The 24,780-nt window shown below is 40.9% G+C and overlaps 1 long non-coding RNA gene across 1 annotated transcript; it reads left to right on the top strand.

The window, feature by feature from the left end:
* Window positions 1–812: 812 nt before the first annotated feature.
* Window positions 813–23,676, top strand: LOC123375457. Its single transcript, XR_006581457.1, has 4 exons — window positions 813–889; window positions 4,066–4,296; window positions 5,861–5,941; window positions 23,653–23,676. It is a non-coding gene; the product is annotated as an uncharacterized LOC123375457 (long non-coding RNA).
* The last annotated feature ends 1,104 nt before the right edge of the window (window positions 23,677–24,780 follow it).

Genomic DNA, 24,780 nt, shown 5'->3' with positions numbered 1-24,780 from the left:
GTGATGAGTCATGTACTAGCTAGTCATGTGTAAGGGCCAGATCCAAAGCCCATTAAAGTGACTGGAAAGACACCCAGTTATTTCAAATGGGGCTTTCGATCAGGCTGTAACTAATTTGCCTGGCCCACAACCAGAGTCCAGCAATGTTCACCAATACGATGGTTCAATGGTACGACCATGAGACAGAACCCAGACATGCTTTTTCTCCTCGCAATGATTTCTCTCTTTTGATGCTGACAACTGGAGTCAGGAGAGCTTCAGAAAATCATTCAGGCTCTCCCTGCTTGGAAGTTTACACAAGCTTAATTAAAGTCAAATTTCAAACGAAGGCATAAAAATAGGGCAGCACAAAATAATTGACTCTGGGTGGATTTTCAAAAATGCCCAGCATTGGCTGAACTCTGCTTCCACTGAAGTCATTAACTTCAAAGAGGTTCGGACAAAGCTATGTGCTTTTCAGAACCATTTGTGAGAAGAATGAAGCTCCTGAGGTATGGAGAATGGGTATGCATGCGGTGTATATCTGGGTGGAATTTAGTCCATTATTAGTTCCTTTGTATCTCAAAGTTTGATAGATAAAACACAGTGATGGGATTTTCTTTGTTTTATTTATGACACTTTGTATCATTTTACAGCAATAAAAATTAAGAAATAATCCAGTCAGCAATGCTTAGGAAGATAAACAAGCAGGAGATGCTGTGGAAAGATTTTAGTTTTATTTGCTATTTTTTGTTTTCTACTCAGATGATGCTTATTGGTTTGTATCAGAACTTCACAGTCTTCTAAGAGCGTGTTTGCAAATTCATAATATAAACAGGAAATGGGACTTGAAAACTGTTTGACTTTGGGTCAAGTTAAGAAGCTTGAGATGAGTGGGACATTCTTCCAGGTTGGAAAATATTATTTCATCCTAAAATATGCTGTATCAAATGTGCCCTAGCTTCACCTTCAAAATCTTGCTAAGATTTTCTCAGTGTGCTTTCTAAAAGAATGTTTAAGGAAAGTTATCTGACTGATACCAACCTAGTTTTCACTATACCAGACAATCCAGAGGTGAGTTTATGCAAATCTAAGGGGAAGAAAAGTTTGCTACACTTTCTTACACTTCACTCAGTATGTCTGTTACATCATTAGACTCCCTCACACTTACTTAAGCTATGTCTACACTGCCCCACAGTGGGCACTGCAGGCATGAACTAAAAGGTTCCTAGTTCGCATTAATGTAATTCTGTTTGAAGAGAATTCTATAAATGTGAACTAGGAACCATTTAGTGTGAGCATGCAGCGTCCACATGGTGGAGTTATAGAGTAGCACTTTGGTGCACACTGCTATTCATACTCCCATAGTCCAAACTGCAAGGCAGTATAGACAAGCCCTTAGACTTTCTTACCTATTTAGGTGACGTAAGCTCAGCGGGCCAAATTCAGAGAGTGTGTGTAGACTAGCGCTCCTTAAACTAAAAGAGAATTCCTTATACTTCATTCCTAAAGTAGTGTAACTTAAACTCAGAAGAGCCAAGAAGACGCAATTTAAAGTAAACTCACCTGGCCTTTAATTTATATCTTCTTTCTGCCTCCTCACTATTTAAATCATGCAAACTTAGAAATTGGTAGAATGGGTAGACCTTAAGTAACTCTGAGTTTGAGTTTGAGTGTAATGGAGAATAAGTAGGAGGTGGTGCGCTAACGCACACATAAATAATTGTGCTCATTGCATTTGCCACATGATGCAAAATATTGTATTCTCCGGAGTCAGAATAGCATAATTCATGTGTCCTTGGTGATTTAGGGGTGGATTTTTGCTGCTCAGCTTTTTCAGCCTGTAAAAAGTCCAGTTTGATCAGGCTGACCCTTATTTTAATTTTGGCGTGAGTTAGATAAATTTCCTCCTACAGTTCCCAAATATTTTAATTATTGAGTGACTCAAATGGGTGCAGATTCCCAGAGCTTCTGCCAGAAAAACTCTTAATTCTGCTGTCATTCTTCAGAAAAAAAAAATCATGCTACAGCATGTTCAGGCAATCTATAAAAAAGAGCATGTGTGAATTGGCCATGCTCTTGCAACCATGGCTCTGTTATTAGTAATAATAAAACTAGAGAGAGACCTTGGGAGGTAAGGCACACACTGATTGGTTTCAGAAGCTCTGATAGCATGTTGACTGTTCTGAGATCTTTGTGAATGCCAGAGATGCAAAATACACTTTGATTCTGAAAGTCATTGCTAGTGGCTAATGCTGATGTTTTTTGGAAGGGTAACCAGTAAGTTGTGACATTCTTGTAGACAAGTATGTGTCTACATGTCACTTGCTTTGTGACTATATTTATACTCAGACTGTTTCGAGATTTGATTACTGAGTGTGACCCAGCATTGTATAAACATACCTTGGGGTTTGAAGAATAGCTTCAACAAGGCTTGTTAATTGTGGTGGCCTTGTCTTATCTGTACAGAGAATTTGAGGGACTCCTTCCACCATTAGTCAGGACCTATGGTAACACTAGGAGGACTGACCATAGCATTTCTACCACCAACTCACATAGACCTCCTCTGAGCAACTCTAGATGGCATGGTGGCAAAAACATCTGAAGTAGTTTTTTCCTTAGTACTCCCATCTTTGATGTGGCAGGTGTGTGCTAAATCAATCATGGTTGATTTTCAGGAAATCCTCATTTTAGACACAAAGGGTGTTCCAATGACCATGTCATTTGAACCCCCTAGTGCATAACAGGAAGAATGTGAGGAAATTGTTGAATAAGATTAGCAGTTGCAGTGAAAATCTTTTGAGGGTCTAGAGAACTTTGTTTAGTAGGTGGATAGTTATATTTAGATATGCTTAATAACTCCCCATACTTCTGTCCATTGAGTCCTTGCACCTAGCACCTTCCACAGTCTAACTGCATTATCTTTCCATAGATAGTTTTCTTTCTGTGACAGTTGCATTGATTTCTCATTTTTCCAGCATAGGTCTTGAACAGTTCACTATAGAAGGAGACACTGAGAAAAAGACACTGATTTGTGCTTCCTCCACCAACTGTAATTCACTGTTTTTGTTTGTTAGACTTATTCTGCCGATTTCCCTTGTCCCACTGCAGATGGTCTGATAAAATTATTGGTGCTGCTTCCATCATCCCATTTTTCAATTTTACAGGTCACTGCTGCTTCAGATGAGAGTTTTTTTGGCCAATTTTATTTTTAGTGGGTTTCACATTAGTTGTACTGTAGATGTACATGCGTGCCAAAGGCAGCACACAGACTGATTTTCAGTGGCACTCACACTGCCAGTCTGGGGGGCTCTGCATTTTAATTTAATTTTAAATGAAGCTTCTTAAACATTTTAAACCCTTATTTACTTTACATACAACAATAGTCTAGTTATATATTGTAGACTTATAGAAAGAGACCTTCTAAAACCATTAAAATGTATTACTGGCACGCGAAACCTTACATTAGAGTGAATAAATGAAGACTCGGTACACCACTGCTGAAAGGTTGCAGATCCCTGACATAAACGCATAACAAGACCTTAGAAAATTATATGTAAGGACACCAGTGGTACAAATCATACAAAATACACAAAGACAAGTATTTTGAAAATAAACAGGCGATAAATTATTCAATACTTTGTTAACCTAGACACAGAAATGAGGCTCTTGGGACTAAAAGCAAAGATTGAAATTGATTCACTCCCATGTTAAGGCTGGCTTCTGCCCATGGAAACCTAGCTCAAGTTCTGTGATGATGGAAAGTCTGCCCAGAATTGGGTCACGACAATGCAATGTGCCTGTAACCCCTGCTCTGCTAAGGTCCCAGCGGCTGTATAGTACTGGCCAAGCCCAGAGAGCAGCTGATTCTGTGCGTCTCTTCAGTAGTTGGCCTCCCATATAGAGTCATCTTTCTCCTGCTGTGTTTCACTTGGGGGGAGTTATCTCACTACTCTCATGGTCCTTACTTTGCACCCATGCCTAGCTGGTGTCAAGAGCTGGCTGAGAGGAAGTTTACACAGACAAGAACTAGTCTAACCGTTAATCACAGTTTATTTTAAAGAAAAACTTTCAATTTGTTGGCAGATTAAGGCTGGATCCCTGGAGCACCATTATCCAAGCCTCTGATTTTGGGAATATGGAACCCTGGGTGCAGCAGCAGCAGTTTATTCAGTGAGTGTGTCTATAGGCCTCACAAATTGCTCAGCCCACTGCTCCTTTTGCCTTGAGAGTCGGGGTCATCCGTGAACTCAGGGCACAGACCACAGGTGAAGTGGCGCAAACAGATCTCCTGCCCATGTGAAAGGCCTCAGAGAGGTATGAACAATGACTCTATCTCTTCCTAATGATAACACATGAGTGACAAGAGGGGACCAATGAAAGATCACTCCCCTGGAAAGAAATGGGAGGGAGAGTCCTGTCCCTTAACTGAAGAGGAGGGAGAATGGATGGAGACCTAGCTAATCTGAAGCTGAGGGGAGGAGAGTGGAGTGAGGGAAACAATACTCTGTTGTGTCTCTGGGAAGTTAAAGCAAGGAATATGGCAGCCCAAAGGAGACATAAAGGGGTGGAGAATAGGCAGAGCCATGGTTCCATCCCCATGATGTACTGATCAGGAAGTATGGTGTGTGTCTGGAAGGGATGTTGCAATGTATATATGGAGTATCCGTCATTGTTATAAAAGGATGGGTCTGGCTGAAGAGACCAAACATCACCTTCCATTTTGGAAAGTGAGTTCTGGACTGCAGGAGGCAGAATATGTTGTGGCTGGCTAAATCTAACAGCATGCTCACTGCACTGTTATGTAATGTTTAAATAAATATAATGCAATTGCTAAATACTTGCTCTCCATGCCTTAATAAGAACACAGTGTGCTCTCCCCATGCACACCCAAAGGCCTGGGAGGCATGCTGTAAACTGCAGGGCTGTACCTAAATAACACAGTCTACTCAGCAGGATGAAGAAGCCACAGAACTGTGTTGTGTGCTAAAGGGAGCTTTGTTTCAAATACCATTCCACAAGTAGCAAGAATTACAACTTAGTAATAGAAAAAGAAGAAAAAATACAGGCAAAGCAAATAGTTTTTGTTTAAAGGTACCCTCTCTTTCTAAATATGATACTCCTTTTTCAAATTTGTAAAAACAAAACAACAAAAAAACTAAAAAGTATAGGATCTTACAAAAACTCCAGCAAATATATGGCAGTTTAGCCTCTCAAAACCCCTCCCAGAAAGTAATACATATAATTAATCTACAGCATTTAAGATACTTTATGCTTGTATACTACCAGAATTATTATCTACAACATAGTGTGGCAAACCTAGAATAAATGGCTACAAAGGGAGGGGTAGTAATTAGTCCCAGGGGGTTAAAAGGCCTCTCCCAATCCACTGAGGAGAGATAACCAGGGGGAAATAAGGTTCAGTTGGAACAGGGGTTACCAGGGAACTAATTAGGTTCAGCTGGCTCCAACTGCTAGAGACCTTTTTAAACCCTCTCTGGCATAGAAGTAGGGAAGCTGCCAGCAAGTTAGGTGCAGCAAGGCTCTGAACCTTTCCAGCAAGGAAGGCTGTACTCTGTCCCCAGAAGGGGAGAAAACAAGCACCAGGGATTGACTGAGGGAAGGATTAGCCAGACCCTGTGCTACCTAAAAGGGTCTGCTTTGCCCAAGCCTGTGTCTCCAAGGCTAAAAAGGACTGAACCTGCTGAGGAGAAGCAGGTAGTTTGCCCAAGTATGAAAGTCTTTTTTAAAGAGACTTTATGAGCAATATGATTATATGAGCTTTCATATCTAATAACAGAACTGGGACCCGTGATTTGAGAGAAATATGTTCAAGTATTTTCATCCCACTGAGAGTAAATATGCACTGTTTCTCCTTTAGATCCCCATGAATTCACAATGGAATTGACATTCAAAATAGCCAGAGTAAACACAGACATATGAAGAAACTGGAAATAAAATAGTGAGTAGATATTCCACCAAAACCCTGTTTCTCTTCCTTTTAAAAATTAACATTTTTTGTCTTTACAGAAATACCAATACCACCTGAGTCATGGTAGTACGCATTCTTTATGTGAATAACACTAATGTTCCATACTCTTACTACTGACTGACATGCAATTTCATTTGCCAAGGTCTATTTGTTGATGAGTAATAAGAATACTAAGCATTTGCACAATACATCATATCAACTCCTAGAAGCCATTATGATGTTTCGTGTCAGCACACTGTATTATGCACCTGTTCATTTTTGCATAATAAGAATAATTTGCACAAGTCCCATGTTGCTATGCATATATCCTATATCATTTATCTGTGTGGAGGGGGTAAAAAAATCAATTCCAGGCTGAGAATTCTGTCAAGACTTATCCTGGCAAATTATAAAAGCCAAGCTATAAACCTTTCAAACTACAGGATTATAATGGAATTGCCAGCAGATCCTTAACTATAGGATAGCATCAGACACCATTATAATACACGGTATATTTTTCTGCACACATACACAGACATTTAATATAGACATAAACTAGCCCAAAAGACTTCTGACAGAACAGTGTCTGATGGCACTGGACCCCTCATAAGTTGTTAAGGAATAGAAATGCTAGGAAGATAATAACTCGTGATCTGAAAAGTGTATGATAAAAATACTTCTACATAATTTAGCTTCCAGCTTTGTTAGATAGTAAATAATGCATGACTGAGAAAACAGAGGGTTGGTTGCTTCCATTGCAAATGTCAGCGTGAGTAAAAGGTGATCCATGGACTGATCTATAAGAAGGACTGGACTGACAGTGTGTTATCTAGATTTAATACAGCAGTTTAATTAATCAGTAAAGTTTCATTTATTTATTCATCAGCACACAGCACATTCTGTGCTGTTTTCTTTTCATTACTGTGAATGCAATCTGTCCAACATGTTACTTTTCAAATGGGTTCTAATGGAGTCTGCTGTCTGAGAGGGCTCCTTTGTGGCTGGTCATTTTTTCATGGTGTTATTGTGATTACAGAGATCTGTATTTAAAAAAAAGTAGGAAATATACACTCAGCCAGAGCAACTTTAGAAAAAGTATCCTCCTCTGTATTGCTGGTACCCACCAGATGTTCATATTTCCTCCCTGAAACTATAAAGTGCAATACAATCTTATTATTTTTATACACCACCCTTCAATCAGAGCACCAAAAAATAACGTGGAGAGAACAAAAAAGCTAAAAATGAAAGCTTTTAGCCAGGATTTAAATAGTGAGATTCACCCAAGCTAATGACAGACTGTGTAAGTTGCATCTCCTGCATCAGCCTGGCCATCTGCCTAAAGGGATTCAGTCTGTGGGAAAGAGGGAATATCGCCACCATCTGCTCTCTTTCAGTGCACACTCACCTTAGCAGTGCACAACCCCCCAGCCAGCCTGCTCTACTAAAACTGAGGTAAAGTGGTCATCAAGGGGTTAACTGAGTTATTCAGAGTATTATGGGTTGGTGCTATGTTCCACCCCTCCCTTGCTTCCTTTTTTGGTAATGGGAGTTTCCCTCACTCTGTTGTGATGCAATTAAATAAAGCAGCAAGTTCTCAGCCTACAGTCATATGAGTAAAGTTTATTTTTGTTGTTGACAAAATTAGGGGTGCCCCTATATTGTGAAGCCTTCCTGCAGAGCATCTTTCAGGATCAGCTCAGCCTCTGTAAATCTCACCAGTTGCTCAGGTGCTGACTTAAGGACCTCTGACATTGAATGAGGTATGCAGAGGCTGAAGTGATGCGGACTTTGTGTAGAATGAAGGCTTGGACTGTGGTTGAGTTGAAATAGCCAGCAAATGGTGAAATGAGCCACTCTTGTACTGTGGGCCATGATCTGTTCTTCATTTGCCTGGAATTAATATAACATGAGCTAACTGCAGTTTACAGTGTGTTATCAAATAGCTACTCAATGTGTTGAGCAATACGTCACTCACCAAGTCATTTGAGTGGTAGTCCGTTCATAAGAGCTTTTCTTCCACATTTAATCCAAACAATTCTCACCATTGTTGGATTAAGGGCAGTCAGCAGACACAGTTGGTTTCAGTGGTTCCTTTGCATTCTCCTTCCTATTTTATTGCAAATTTCACACTTGATCCTGTCTTGATCCTGGCAGCATTTGCACTTGGCCTAAATAGGACACAGCAGGCTCTGATCTTAAAAATATTAATACTCAAATGGACCTTGTGGACTATACTTAGTATTTCTGACCTCATGTGGATTCTTATGACACAATGTCCCTTGTATGGAATCCAATAATATGCCAAAAATCATTTTGATAGTTGCAATCAGATTTTTATGTGTGGAGATGTCTTGGGTTTTTCTGTTGATCATCCATCCATAGTTGCTGTCTTAAATTGTTATAAGGTTTGTTTTTTTGTGTTTCTCTTTTGAGCTTGCTTGTCATATTTTGTTTCAGAAATGGGTTATACTTGAGTTGTAGCAACCTCAAACTCCAAACTTTTGTTTAGCTCCTGGCTTTAAGTTTATAGATAACACTGCAAAGAGTCTGCTGTAAGAAGCTTTTTTTCTGGGTCTATAGAGCACATTTTTTAAAGTACTCTTATAATTTCATGGTCATTTTCTGAATTCTAGCTGGACCTTTGCACAATGGTTTCTGTAATATAGCTTCCAAAAGTTTGTTGTCTGTTTTTACTTCACCTGATATCTATGAAACCACTCATTACCAAGTATGAGCATTTTTATTTTACTTTGAGAATAGTTCAGTTGTATGATAGTCAGTGCCTGGGAAGGATCTGTCACTTGGTGTCCATATTGCAGAAGTGTACATTTGTATCCACTGAGATTTTAGTGTCTTTGAAATTCTCAGAATATGTTAGTACAGGAGCTTGTGGGAAAACTTTCTAATTTCCAAAAAATTTTCTCTTGCCAGGTTTGAAGGTTTAAAAGACAACTACTTTTAAGCTGAGAGATCCAAGTATTTTAAAAAATCATCTGCAGAAACTGACAATGAAAATGCCCCACCTCCATCCAAATAGTCTATCAAAAATCTATTAACTTTTTAAAAAGTTTTCAAAATTATACACACACACAAATCTTGGCTGAGACCAAATATAAGAAATTTTCAGTCCAAAAAGCAGTTTTTGTAATCTGTTGAAAACAGGAATTGAGAATGGAAGTGCCAAATCAAAATTAACTATAGCATCACTAATGTAACAGTAAGATGACTTCCCTGCAGGATTAAGTATAAAGAGAAGCTGGGTAGCGAGAGAGTAGGCTGTTATTTAAACACAAATAGCAGCATGGGGGTATAGAAAATTACAGCAAATTAATTTGCTTTTTGTTCTGTAATATGAGTGGATGAGGGTTCACATTACAAAAAATACTGTCACAATATGCTGCACTGTGGGAAGTCTTAGCATAGAGGCCAAGGTTTCAATTGATATGGAGACTGATTCAGTCTCAGCCTGAGAGCTGGGGCTTTCGGAACAGCAGTGGGGCAGTGTGGAGAAGGTCCTTGTGTGTACCTACTCTGTAGATAGAGGGGTCTGTGTCCTACTCTGTCAAAGCACTGATCAGTTCAGTTGAAATGCAAGCTACAGCAACAACAAAACAACTTCCCTGTTCTCGGGCTAACATTTTCAGTTGTTGTTTTCACAGATTGAATTTTGTACAGCACTGAGCACATCATATTTACTTAACACTAAACAGATAATGTTCACAATAAGGAATCAGTAGCTGTAACTAGTAAAAGTTAATGTACTCATTAGGTAGTAACCATATTTTTAAAGCTTGCTCTTCATTATTGTACCGTTGCTTAATCCAAAAAAAAAAAAAAGGGTGAAAGAGCTGGAAAAGGGAGACTGTATATTGAATTATTGCTCCAACCACCCAGAACACCTGTGGAATTTTATTTCTAAGATAGCATAGAAAGCTGTATATTTTCTGCTACTGATTCTGGCCCTAATCCTGTAATTGATAGCGCATGGGCAGTATTGACTTCAGCGGGGCTCTGTGCAGGCTCAGCAGTCCATTGCAGCCTATGTTTTATGCTATGATGGAGCATACATCAGGATGGAAAAACATACTGCATTTACAGGCATACAGTTTGTTCACCGATTTACATGGGAGTTTATATTGATATTTGTTCTTATTATAATACACTCTTCAAAGAACCCAATTAGTATTGGGGCCTTGTTGTGGCAGGTAAAGTAGAAATACCTAAAAAGACAGTCTTCACTCTGAATAAATAAATAATCATGAACGATGAACATCGTGTTAGTTCCATGTCAGGACAGGAGGCTAAACTGTTCTGAAATAAGCCCCCAGGGACAACAGAGACTGTGGGAGTTCTCTCACCAACCTCCTTGCTGCCTCAAGATGAAAAGGGCTCAGTAGACTGTAACCCTGCCCTAGAGAGAGAAGGGCTATGTGGCGGGTCACAGTGAGCCACTGAGGCTAGCATAAACTGCCTGGAAGTGCAGGATCCACGGGGGCAAGGTCAGAGCTCTGCCATAATGGTTATAGTCAGATATATAGATATATGTTTTTTCAAATTATTTATATATTTTAATGTATCTGGAGATATATAATGTCTTAAGTGCAAATGTGATGCCCTTCTGTTTGCTTAATGTCCTGAATACTCATCTACAGCTGTTCCAATGTCTGTCCCCAGCATGATCAAGTGGTATTTGGATGTAGCTGATTATCATAGGCAAATGTGTAGTTTTATTTGCCAACTTGTCAGTTGCAACGTCAGTGCTTCCTGTTCAGAATGGGCTTTTTTCCATCTCCACTGCAAACCCCTTACCTGTAATACAGTTATCTCTCAACTAACTTTATCAGTTTGGTCAGTTCAACAAACTGGTTGGATTGTTTATTAATTTGTAACTGTGACCTGTGCCTGGGATGGACCATACTGAGACTGCCACATTCAGGGCAGACTGCAATAAATAGGGCAGACAGTCCCCCAAACTGGCAGTTTAGTCCATAATTAGATTCACCAAGCCAGTAAGAAAGAGGTTCCGCAGTACCATACTGGTTAACAAGAAGTCAAACAGAGTCCCCTTTAGGCATTCCAGTCATTGGCTCCCATTCAGACAAACAGGTCTAATATAGTGAGGGGTTACTGAAAACCTAATTCACTGTATGCGAGGTTCTACTTATCTCAAAGCATCAGACACTTACCCCAGGGTCAATATGTGTCAGCTCTTCCCCAAATATCTCACTGTCAGCCAATCATTAGTAAACTAACTAAAGATTTTTTTAATAAGAGAGTTATTGAATGGTTAAAAGATTATATAAATTACAAATGCTTGTGAGGCCCTTATATCAGGTTTGTAGCACTGATGGATGAGTCTGCTGGCTTGCAGTAGTCTTTCTGGAATCAGCCCAAAATGTTGGAATCCAAATGCAGCTTAGATGTAAAGTCTGTTACAGTCTTTCCATGCATTTTCCAGGTATTCCAAATAACTACTTGAAAGATCTCAGTCCCATAGCGTAAAGGTTCCCTGTTTAAAGTTCAGCAGATGCAGGATCAGGCCTGTGGTTTCACTTTTATAGCTGAAGGGAGCTGTTAAGTGTTTTGAGCACAGCATGTGAGTGAGGATTCTTCTTTGAGCACACACGGACCCACCACTTTGAAGTTAACATTCAATTTCCTCTGCATACAGGTAATCTAGTTACACTCATTTGCATAAGGTAATTAGCCAGTCCTTCATTATAATAGAGATAGATAAGCTGAAGACAATGGAGATAATATTATTAGTTTCCTGCAGTATCTCATATCTTTGATATTAAGGTTAACTGAACACAGTCTCATACATAATGTAAGACAATTAAGACATGAAAAGGATTTAGCATCTAGAAGCTAATTTGGTTACATTGGTAAACGTCTAACAGGATACAGGTACACAGATAAATACATTTAGCATCTACCCTTGACTTCTATTACTACAAATGAATGGGTTAATGATTGCTGATCTAGTACATCTCTTTGAAATTCACATACAATTGTAATGCCTCTTGTCAAGTTGTTTTGGGTCATGCACAGGTTGGTTGGTTTGCCACTATCATTCATTGAAACTATGACCATTATGTGAGCTTTAAAGTGAGTTACTTGGATAATTGTCTGTCATGATGCTACCCAAGCTGTAAAAGATGGTTAGTTTAGGTAAAGGTCTAGGGCCAGTTTCTTAGCTCAGTTATACTATTGTAACTTCATTGTTAATTGGTATTTATTATTTGTACCGCTGTGTAGCTAAAAGATCCCAATCAGGACTGGGGTTCCATTGTACCAGGTGGTGTGCACACGCATTCCTGCATTGGAGAACATCCAATCTAGGGCCCTATTTCTTCAATGTGTAGCACATTGGCAGCCTTGGTGAGCCATTGGTAGCACTTGGCAGCAGAAAGTGAGTGTTAACAAGCAAGAGGAGTGGAGAGGAAAGAGAATGAGGGTGTGACCCTGGCAGACCAGGTGCCAACTCTTGCCAAGGCCTTAGGCCTCAGCCAAACACTGCCAAATTCATTACTGGGAACCAGTCTGTTTCCCCTGTGTGTTAGTGTGGTTACGGTGGGTATTGCACTTATAACAATGTGTTTAACGTTTAGACCTTATGAAATGCTTCTAAGGCCCTGTCTACGCTGGCAAGTTTCTGTGCAGTAAAGCAGCTTTCTGTGCTGTAACTCCCGAAGTGTACACACTGCCAAGCCACTTTGTGCACAGAAACGGTGCAGTTGTAGTGCTTTTAAAAAAACCACCCCAAGGTGAGGTGTACAGATTTCTGTGCGCATTGCCAGTGTAGACACCGTGGTCGATTACAGCGCTGTGATTGGCCTGTTCTCGCCTCTCTGGTCATTGGTTTGAACTCTACTGCCCTGCCCTCAGGTGACCAACCATCATCCCCACCCGATAAATTCCTTTGCTGCATGCATTAATCTCACTTATAATATCCTTATCACATGCTGTAAGGTAATATTTAATTTTTTGCTTTGTAAGTGTAAAAAAAAAATGCTCTGAAACTGTGATCCCTGTCAGGAGGGATTGTTGTCTTCCCATCAAGAAGGCCTGTCAAAACTAAATGGGTCATTGTGGGACATCAAAATACAAAGATTTCATTAATTGCTCCCCCACACCCATGAAGAGACAATGTGTAAAAGGGCTCGTCCCATCAGTTTCAATTCTGGAAGAAAGAAAGAAAAATAGCTGACAAAGGTCTGGAGCGACAAAACAGAAGCAGAGATCAGAAACCCAGGGTCAATCTGGGTTAGCCCTAAAAGACATTCAGAGCTGACAGATTACTACAACTGTCACCTTTTGTGTATATATGTTTGACTGCTTTAACCTTACAATAACCCTCTCATTTATTTTGAGTTAATAAATCCTTAGATGGTTTATTATAGGACTGGCTACAAGTGTTGTCTTTGGTGTGAGATATAAAGTACAAATTGACCTGAGGCAAGTGACTGGTTTCTTGGGACTGGGAGCAATCTGAATATTTTGTGATCTTTGGTATATAGCAACCAGCTATCACTAAGTCCAACTTGCATGGGTGGCAAGACGGACTGGAATGCCCAAGGAGATTGACTGTGACTCCATGGTAATACTGTTATAGTGCGTTAGGAGTTCACATTTGTTACTGGATTGGTGATGTCTAATTATAGAACACACAATGAATTTGGGGTCTCTACTTTGCTTCTTGACAGTCTGCACTGAAGTTGACATTCACGGCAACGTGACAGAGTTACAGTTTGACAGAGTTACAGTAATAAGCACATAGACCAAGGGTCCCCAACGTGGTGCCTGCAGGCGCCATGGCGCCCGCGGGGGCATCTAAATGCGCCCTCGTCCTGGCCGGTGGTCGAGCATCCGCCGAAATGTCACCGAATTTCAGCGGCATTTCAGCGGCGACACCTCTGGATGATGCCGCTTGCCGCCGACAAGCGACGTCATCGAGAGGCGTCGCCGCCAAAATTCAGCGGCATTTCGGCAGATGCTCGACCGCCACCACGGTCCTTCATCTGGCACCCGCCAGACGAAAAGGTTGGGGACCACTGACATAGACTTACATAGCTTAGCTATCTGCATCATTTGGTGGTTCTGAGTCATTTCCAATGTTTTAAATATATATATATCCACGAGCCCTCTCTCATCATTATCAGTTGATTTCTGGTGGGCTTCACTTCATTTGAATTTGCCCAAGTGTAGCTGAGAGATATTTTGCCACAGGTAGAGTACAATGGTCATAAATCAATTAATTGCCAACTGAAGGTTTTTAAAATCTTGCAACTCATTTATCTGAGTAGTATTATTGCACCATCTATAGAGCTAGCTATAGAGTGGGAAAATGTATTTGCAAGTTGATGAAAAATTGCAAAACATCACAACAAATAATCATGTGACTAGCTTTTGCCTCAGGTCTCTAGGGACCCAGGCTAATTGAGGGTTGAAAAGTGGGTCTTTGAGAATGAAAATAATGAACTCATATATTTTGGAGCTGGACTTTCAGAGGCATTTTTTTAAAATGTCCTATAATGTTTCAATCAGTAATTGGTCTCTTACTGTCAGAGTACTTTCAGTGTTTCTCCTTTATTATTTACTCATGTAATGTGTGATAAAATAAATGAGACATCTGCTTATAAGTACTGCTGTATGGCTAACACTTCAGAAGGCTTCAGGCTTCATTTTCACTCATCACACACAAATTGGGTAGTGAAGGGCATCCAGATTTTATTTTCCCGATTCTTCATTTTAAAGGAAATTAAATCTGACTATTACTTTTCTGGGATGGCACCAAAATGTAAATTTTACTCCAAAAGTTGGATTCTCTATTGCTGTGTTTCTGATCCGGCATTTGGATGACACTTGCAAATGTGTATGGAGAGACATTGTCAGCTGGAGGAAGCAGTCACATACATTCAGGTGCCTGCTTTTGCTTTTCAAAACTAAAATGGCTGCAAAAAATAAAGATTCTCAGCTGGTGTAAATTTGTGTGGCTCCACTAAAGGAAATGGAACTATGCTGATTGATGCCTGCTGGGGATCTAGCCTAAAATGTTCCAGAAAGAAGTGAGTCTGAACATATAGCAATATTTTCCACAGAGGCCAGATTGGAGAAAAAATGTGATGGTTCTCTTCCAAGCCCCACCCACAGGAGGCACTGCTTGCTGTACATTGTGTCTATGTTCAAAACATAATCCTGCATAATTATAGAATGCTATAAAATTAACATGGCACACATCAAATGGATTAAAAATTGGCTGACAAATCTCATTGTAACTGTAAATGGAGAATCATCATCAAACGGGTGTGTTGCCAGTGGAATCCCGCAGGGATCAGCTCTTGGCCCTACATTACTTAACTTTTTTATCAATGACCTGGAAGACAACATAAAATCATTCCTGATAAAGTCTGCACAAAAATGGGTGGAGTGGTTAATAACAAAGTGGTCAATCACTGATTCAGAGTAATCTGGATAGTGTACTAAACTAGGTGCAAGCAAATAGTATTGTTTTAATACATCTAAATGTAAATGTACATCCTGGGAAGCAGTGACTCTCAAAAATATTTGGTGGAAGTGGTGGATAATCAGCTGAATATGAGCTCCCAATGTGATGCTGTGGTCAAAAGAGCTAATCCGATCCTTGGATGCATGACCAGGCTTTGGCTTTGGAATCTGTCTCTGGGCTCCTTGGACTTGGTGCTCCCTTGGTGGGGTCTTAATACACCTCACCTCAGTGCCTGGAAAAATCATGGAGCAGGTCCTCAAGGAATCCATCTTCAAGCCCTTGGAGGAGAGGAAAGTGATCAGGAAAGGTCAACATGGATTAACCAAGGGCAAGTCATGCCTGATCAACCTGATTGCCTTCTATGACGAGATAACTGGCTCTGTGGATATGGGCAAAGCGGTGGACAAGATAGCTCTTGACTTTAGCAAAGCTTTTGATATGGTCTCCCACAGTATTCTTGCCAGCAAGTTAGAAAGGTATGGATTGGATGAATGGACTATAAGGTGGATAGAAAGCTGGCTAGATCATCGGGCTCAATGGGTAGTGATCAACAGCTCAATGTCTAGTTGGCAGCCGGTATCAAGCGGAGTGTCTCAGGGGTCTTTCCTGGGGCTGGTTTTGTTCAACATCTTCATTAATGATCTGGATGATGGGATTAATTGCACCATCAGCAAGTTTGCAGATGACACTAAACTGGGGGAAGAGGTAGATACACTGGAGGGTAGAGATAGGGTCCAGAGTGACATAGACAAATTGGAGGATTGGGCTAAAATCTGAGGTTCAACAAGGACAAGTGCAGAGTCCTGCACTGAGCAGGGAAGAATCCCATGGATTGCTACAGGCTGGGGACTGACTGGCGAAGCAGCAATTCTGCAGAAAAGAACCTGGGGATTAAAATGGACGAGAAGCTGCATTGGTAGGAGCATTGCAAGCAGATTGAGGGAAGTGATTATTCCCCTCTATTTGACACTGGTGAGGCCACATCTGGAGGATTGCATACAGTTTTGTGTCCCCACTACAGAAAGGATCTGGACAAATTGGAGAGAGTCCAGCGGAGGGCAACAAAAATGATTAGGGGGCTGGGGCTCATGATTTATGAGGAGATACTGAAGGAACTGGGCTTATTTAGTCTGCAGAAGAGACTAGTGAGGGGGGGGATTTGATAGCAACCTTCAATTACCTGAAGGGGGGTTCCAAAGAGGATTCAGCTTGGCTATTCTCAGTGGTGGCAGATGACAGAACAAGAAGCAATGGTCTCAAGTTGCAGTGGGAGAGGTCTAGGTTGGATATTAGGAAAAAGTTTTTCACTGGGAGGGTGGTGAAGAACTGGAGTGGGTTACCCAGGGAAGTGGTGGAATCTCCATCCTTAGAGGTTTTTAAGGCCTGGCTTGACAAAGCCCTGGCTGGGATGATTTAGTTGGGGTTGGTCCTGCTTTGAGCAGGGGGTTGGACTAGATGACCTCCTGAGATTTCTTCCAACCCTAATCTTCTATGATTCACCAGGCTTTGCTGTGCTTCTCAGCCTTAGCTTCCCCTCAGTGAGGCTTGTAATGCCTGCTGTGCTAATTGAACATGGCTCCCCCTTTAGTGAGATCAGATGCTCCTTTGGGCCCTCCTTCGCATGTTGGGCTTAGATCCTTGTTTACTGTGGGTGGGGAAAAAAACTAATGGTATTCTCCCAAGCCCACTCAGTGCCAAAATGAGCTGTCACTCATAGTATATTGTGCAGACCTCCCTAATGTAATCCTCCCTCTTCATTACATGCTTTGACTAGTGAGTTAATAATTAATTTTGACATTTAAAGTATTATCATTGGCATTGAGTTACCACCCACTTGTAGGAATGGGGCAGTTCACACCTCTCAGAGCTATTGATTCAGGTTCTGCAAAGGCAGGCAGATGCAGTTACATTCAGCTCACATTTTCAAAGCTATCTCGCCACCCTAACAGCTAAAGACTTATGTTTATTTTAAATGTATGTTCGGATTCTGGAAGACAAGAAAGGAGCATGAAAGAGGTGCTGGTATGCCACACTGCTGCATATCAGCTGAATTCAAGCCCTGGTTTCACGCACGAGATAAAAGCATTATGACTGGATGGCTCAGCATGTGCTTTCTGATATTGTGAGGGGCATTTCAATTTTATGTTGACATTTTAAATCTAGATTTGGCTGGTAGTGACTAAATATCACCAGCTGATACTGTTTAGTGATCTGTATGTAATGAGTTTGGTCTTGGTCCATCTCCATTTGTAGAAAGTATCCACATCTCTTGAGCTATCAACCTGCTTAGTATTTTTGGCACTCTTGTTGGCATTGTCCTGCTGACAGGTCAGGCCTTGACTTCTCTATCTTGTCACCTCTAGTGGTATTTCCTCTCTGTCAGAGATGAGGTCATTTACTGAGGCAGGGTGAGAGAACAGGCATTGAGTTAGGGCCTCTGCTATGCCTATTCTGTGGTTAAATGGGACATCCTTTGGCATCCTTCAAAAGTGCTGTATTCTCATACATTTATAAAATAAAAATGATCAGAGAGTCATTCATATCTGTCTCATCTTCTCCAGCTTAAAAGTTGATAGAAAATTATACTAGAGGAAAAGACTAAAGTACACACGTAACCTTCCTGATATGGTTTAAACACATGAGTAGATCCCAATATAGCACACTCAGTAAGTTCCTCACGCTTTGAGACTTGTTTTAGGAATTGCTCTGTTTATGCACCTCTCTGTTCCTTTCTACCTTGTTCATAATTTCAGCGAAGGAAATCAGCCAGTAAAAATTTTGGGCCTAAAAGCCAATATCCTCAGTTTCTCACTGCTTTAAAGAAAACCACCAACAGTTCAAAGGGATTTTTTAGTGCTTTAGTCCCTCTGCCTTTCTGAAACTGCTGTACATTCCAGGCTATAAGGCCCCTCTCATTCAGAATAAGCTCACAATGGAGAGATGTTCTTTTGGACATTGCCAGACATTTCAACAGCTCCATTAGCTCTTGTTCTTCGAAGAGTTTGAACTTTTGGTGCCCACAACAGCGACATTACTTTTGGTGGGTTTTTCAGGTTTATCTTCTATCGTATACCCAGTGGGAATATTAGCCTTGTGAGGAAGAAAGAGCCTACCAAACAAAAACCACTACAAATCATGAAACAACAATCCTGAAATAGACCTATCCTAACTAAACAAATAACCCCCCTGAATATGGTACCAAATGCCTTTGTTAAAGCAAATGCAACAGAATGTGCTCAATGTTCCTGAACATATATCCTCTTAGAGATAATGTGGAGACTTTGTTCAGCTGCACTATTTGTTCAGCTGCACTATTTCAGCATTAGATAAAGGAGAAACCAAAAACTTCTTCCAGAAACTTATTTGATACAATGACTCAAAGGCAGGTCAAGGTCAGTAAGACTAAGATCCTCTGAATTTGAAATTGTGCAAGAAAATAATTCATGCCTGGCATGAAGTCTCTTCTCTCCGTAAACCCAGAGACTAGAATGTGATGCCATGTGAGGGGAGATTCTTCTCCTGATCTTTGGACTCCCAATTATTCAGGTAATAGCTATGAGATACATAAAAATGTCAGTGCTACTAATGAGTGCAAAAACTACATTGGTCTAATATTAAATTTAATAAGCTGAAACAAACGAAATCATGCAGTGATATGGCTCAGGTTCTCTTAACATTTATGCATCTACGTTGCACATAAGTAATATTTTTGATTACTAGTAGAGGTAGCCAGAGAACAACCTTTCATGACAAATTTTGAGATTTCAAAATTGTATTTGTTTCATGTAGGAATGAAAAGAAAACCATTCAGATGTTTTTGCAATATTGAATTGTGTCAAAACATCCATTTTCAAATCTAAAGAGTCAAGTTTTTATTTCTCTCACTCTCACTCTCTGGAAGAGACCAGAGAGTCCACCCTAGATTTCACAAACATTCCTATAGAAGTTTTGTTGATATAAACTCCACAACATGTTTCAAATGAAATAAAATGGCATATTTTGAAGAAAAAATTGTATCAAAAATGTTCTGACCAGTTCTAATAACTAGTTACTGTCAAATATATTCCTAAATATAAGCAGTACAGTTTGTGAAATGTGATGTCTTACTATTACTCTGAGCGCTTTGAGCCTTTTTCAGAGGTTTTATATCAGATTTCAAAGCAGGAGAAGTGCAACTTTGGTGGTGGTGGTAGCAGGGGGAGTTGGAAGTGCTTGGATTTTTTGAAGGATAAAATGTAAAAAATAGCCTATTTTGAAAACATTTGTTGTGATTACTTCCTATATCTTCATAACAATTGACACAGATTTATTACAACATATCACCAATACCGCCCTCTCTTATGTGGGTGGTCATTAGGATTTGAACTTGGGATTGTCATAACTAAAATCACGAGCTGCTATGTCTCGAGCTAATGAGGTGATTCCTCCAGCTAGTTGTTTTAGTAGGTTCTTCTCCACTCACATGGAGCAGTCACTAGAGGGGACAGGCACACTGAGTTACATAGGAGGAAAGACTCTGTACTAGGTGGGTTACAGTGTGTTAGCAGATTGAGAAGTGCTTCATTTAGCAACAACTCATTGACCTGGCAATGGGAGGCCAGGCATGTCCCAGGGTCCTACAGACTCCTGTTCTCTGCTTCTTCCAGGAATGCTCACTGCGGAGGTGCAGATATAGCCCATCCCTCCCAAAGCTGCTGGGCCCTGCTGAACTGTTCTTTCCCCCTCTCCAGGAGAGTGTGAGCGCTGCAGGTGCCTGCATGGATCCAGCAGTATGATCTGGCCCTAAATTAGCAGACTGTTATAACTACAGGTTTTGTAAAGGTCATTTGTGTGACCATATTTGTAATAAGTCAGGCAGGCTTTATCAGTGATGCCCCAAAGTCTTCCATGGAGATGGACTTTCTTGGGAGTTTATACAGATGAACCAGAAAATGAAACCTGACTCTTATACCCCCTGCCATCTCCCTCCTCCTTCCCTTGCTGTGACACTGCAGGAGCTGTGAGGTGGCTGGGCATGTCCTGCTGCACTCCTCTAGGGGAAGCCAGCTGCAGGCTAAATCACTGGCTTCATCTGTTTGCTTGTGATGGGAGGGGAAAGGTGTTGAGAGGTTTCCAGGCGGCAGCAGCCACAGCATTGCAGAGCCACTGTGGCTCTGCATCTGGAAGCAGGGACTGCACCTTCCTTACTGAAGCAATGCCGCCTTGTCTCCACCCCACCCCGCAGCCCCGCCCTTTCTGCCCCTCTCATTGACTTTATCCATGCATTGGAGCTGACAGCCACACCCTATGGACAGGGACCTGCTGGGGCAGCCACCACTGCTGACTGCAGTGGAGGGGGAGCGGGTGTCTTCCTGCCTTGCTCCTGTTAGTACTTTTTGTATCATTAATTCTTACTTATGTCAAATATTTACTTTTTTAAATTTAATTTTCTTGATTTTTCTTTCTAAGAGAAAAATAGAACTTACTTTGTTTAATTTTTATCATTTAAGGCTGAGGTTTCCAAAGGAGCTTAAGGGAGGATCCTGGCTCTCACTGAATATCAGTAAGATTTGGGTGTGTAATTTCTTAAGGCACTTTTCAAAATCTCAACCTAAATGGCTCATGTAGGCTTTGAAGTTCACCTTCCCTGGAGGTGAATGGAGAGGAGGAGTAGGCAGAGTTTGCAATTCAGAGGGTTCTGTGAGGTAAGGGGGAAAGGTTACATATCTGCTACTGTTATTTAACTGAAGATAGTTTTGTTATTTTGATTTCTCTTCTACCTTGTTGTTGTTGTATCATTGTCTGTTGCTCATGCTCAGGGCCGGTGCAACCATTTAGGTGACCTAGGCAGTTGCCTAGGGCACTAGGATTTGGGGGGCGCCATTTTCTTCGGCAGCGACCGCGGTGGCCAGATCTTTGGCTGCCCCGGTCGCCGCCGGCATTTAGGCGGAGGGAGCTGGGGCAGGGGAGCATGGGGAGGGCCTCCTGCAGCAAGTAAGGGCAGGGGGTGGCACACAGGGGAACTCCCCACCCTAGCTCACCCCTGCCCCACCTCCTCCCCGAGCACGCCGTGGCCGCTTCACTTCTCCCGCCTCCTCCCCGAGCACGCTGTGGCCGCTTCACTTCTCCCACCTCCCAGGCTTGCGGGGCCAATCAGCTTAGGCACTGCAAGCCTGGGAGGCGGGAGAAGTGAAGCAGCCACGGCGTGCTCGGGGTGCTCGTGCTCGTGTGTGGGGCAGGGGTGAACTGGGGCAGGGGGGGCGCACCTCAGGGCGGAGAGTGGGAGTGAGGAGCTGCTGCAAGGGGGGCGCTTCAGGGTAGAGTGGGGGAGCTGCTGCGGGGGGGCGCCTCAGGGCAGGGGCGCTGGGGGGGGGAGGGCGCAAGGTGGAAGCTTTGCCTAGGGTGCGAAACATCTTTGCACTGGCCCTGCTCATGCTAAGTTTTTCCTCCCTTGTACCTTGACTCTCTCCTTCCTATCATTGTTTCTGTCTTTTATTTTCTTTTCCTATTTATACCTCAATTTTTAATGACTGTCTTTACATATTCCTTTCTTTCCTTATTCTCCACTCACCCATATATTCCCAGTGGAAATTTTCCTGATTTTACTTTAATCTCTAATTAGAGACATCACCTTGAATAGATTCCAGTGTTCCCGCAAAATACCATATTTGTTTAAGAGAGCAAACTAAAGAATACTGTCAACAATAAAGTGTACTTAAGTGATATCCAGTCTCTTTAAACCAGACACAATGGGTTCTTTCCAGGAAATATACACCAAAAAGGAAATCCTGTCTTCTCATTTTCATGCTAATACTTGCACCCAAATTCTTATGCAACTCTGAAGTAAATGGAGTTACAATGCAAGGAATTTGGCCACTATTTAATAAATGTCTCCTGATCCCTTACTGTGTTGTGTCTGAAATCCTGCCTTCTAGATCCCCTAATCTCCTTCACTTTTCACCACTTTCATCTGAGTGTACCTCATCATTATTGCTGTGATGCCTCAGATCCTTAGGTAACCTTTCCCACCTCTTGTGGCCTAGATCAATTCTCCTGCTTGAATCTCTTTACCAGCATAAGGTGTGTTTTGTAATCAAATCCTCATAAATGGGTCTATGCCATTTTACTCCTACTGGCAATGTGGCTTATGTTTTATAAATACATCAGTGATCCATTGGAGGATTATATTATGATCATGGAGATGTCACTATATTCCATGCAACCATATTTCTTAATATATGTTTGCAGCTTCTGAGTACTTGAAAGTGGGGAAAGCCAGATCTTCTCCTGGTGTACACTGGCCAATGGAGTGAGGGCAGTTTACACTATCTGAGGATCTGGCCCTACGTCTTAGTGCTCTCATATGAGTTTTTTTTTTTTTAGGGTGACCAGATGTCCCAGTTTTATAGGGACAGTCCTGATATTTGAGGCTTTTTCTTATATAGGCGTATATTACTCGCCCACCCCATCCCGATTTTTCACACTTGCTGTCTGGTCACCCTAGGTTTTTTTAATCTGTTTTCTCATTCTACGTTTGGCTTCTGTTTGCTCTATAATAGTACTAGTGGCATCTTTAGAACCTACAGTATCAGAATCATTGAACTAATGAAATTTCTGGAAAAACAATTAAAATACACGGAAGCACAAGGCTACCGCTCTCTCTTAGACACACAGACAAAACTGAGGAGTCCTGAACCAGTGTGTATCTGAAGCTCAATATGCAACCAGTTAGACTGCTCCACACCATTTAAGAGCTGAGAAATGTTAAGGCTATTGAACACTGAATTTTCACAGCACAAAGTTAGCAGAGATGTTTATGTAACTGATAAACTGGGAAAATTCACAACATTGAATGGTCCTCAAATTCACACTTCCACATGTGTCATAGTCTGGTGTTAATATACTTTGGGCCATAACACAAAACATGTAAGAATATTGGCTGGGCAGGAAAACGTGTGAAGTTTCTCCCCTCCTCCACCCCCTCCATGCAGTGTTTACCATTTATCTATCTAGGGGATTTATTCCCTTATGGATGACGATAAACTATTTTATAAAGGGAGAAAGTTGACAATTTGAGTTGTTACATGTGGTGTTCTCTTGAATCAAGTGCAGTGCCCACTGTATGATAAGAACCTTCATTAAGTAGATTAACTGAGTCAACCCCTGTTTATATTTAATATTCATATAGTAGTTTATGGTTTGTTTCAATTTTCAGTTACTTCCTGGTGTAAACTGAGACAAGAAGAAGAAATCTCATGAGAGAAGAGACGACTTCTTACTCAGCTGGAATATGAACATATTACAAGAAAGGCTATTTCTAGTCAGATTTCCATCCTAATTTGGTTTGGATAACTTTAGATAAACTTCATATGAGAACTTTTGTATGTTCATTTTAACTATAGCAAATATTTGACACTTTTGTAACACAGGCAGACAAGAGTAGCAACTATTAGAATGTTATCATGCACAATAAAATATATTAAAATTTCCCAAATTGCAAAATGTCTCCTAAAACTTTTCATGAAAAAGGAATACATATGTAAAAATATAGAAAATAGATGGATGTGATTAGACAAATATGCACAGCATTTCATGTAACTTGTCCTCCACTTGAAATATTTAAAAAATGTTTCCAATTCTGGGGGTGGGGGAAGAAAATTCCTATGCTGAATGTGTAAATATAATATCCTAATAATAATTAAAATAAGGAAGATAAGGAGTGTAATGGCAAATAGTCACTGCAAGAATATATAGCTTCCATCTGAGAACATATACAATATAGAAGAGAGAGAGGGAGAGATTCTATGAAAGAGAGAACATGAGACATAAGCCGAAATGAAAGCAAAAAGATAAGTGGGAAGATAATTTCATTCTAGTAAGTGTTTGAAGTTGTTTGAAATCATCCCACACCTCCATTCAATCTATGGGTAAGTTTCACAAAAGAAGCAATTTCACTCATGTCTGAAAACCAGCCCTGCAAAGTTGATGGTAAAGGATTGTCACCTTCTAGGCAGACTGAGCTGTGCAAGATACAATGGGAACAGCAATACATTTCTTTGGAGCTTCAGAAATATTTTCAATTTAACTCAAATTATTTAGTAAAATATATTGTGGCGAGTAAGATACCACAATGCCTCGTGCATTAAAAAAATCGCCTCCAGAAAAGTTTAATTCATGTACCCAGGCTGTAATATATATTCAGTATTATAGACGATTCCTTTGCAATGCTGATGCTCATCACTACCATTCTGCCCTCCTGAATGTGTATAGTTCTATTAAATTTGGAACCACTGAAACAAACATATTGATCAAATAATTTACCAAATGCACTCTACCTCAGAGG

The sequence above is a fragment of the Mauremys mutica genome, chromosome 8 (assembly GCF_020497125.1).
Source record: "Mauremys mutica isolate MM-2020 ecotype Southern chromosome 8, ASM2049712v1, whole genome shotgun sequence".
Lineage (NCBI taxonomy): Eukaryota > Metazoa > Chordata > Testudines > Geoemydidae > Mauremys > Mauremys mutica.
The sequence above is the reverse complement of the archived record's forward strand: the minus strand, read 5'-3'. Positions and strand labels throughout refer to the sequence as shown.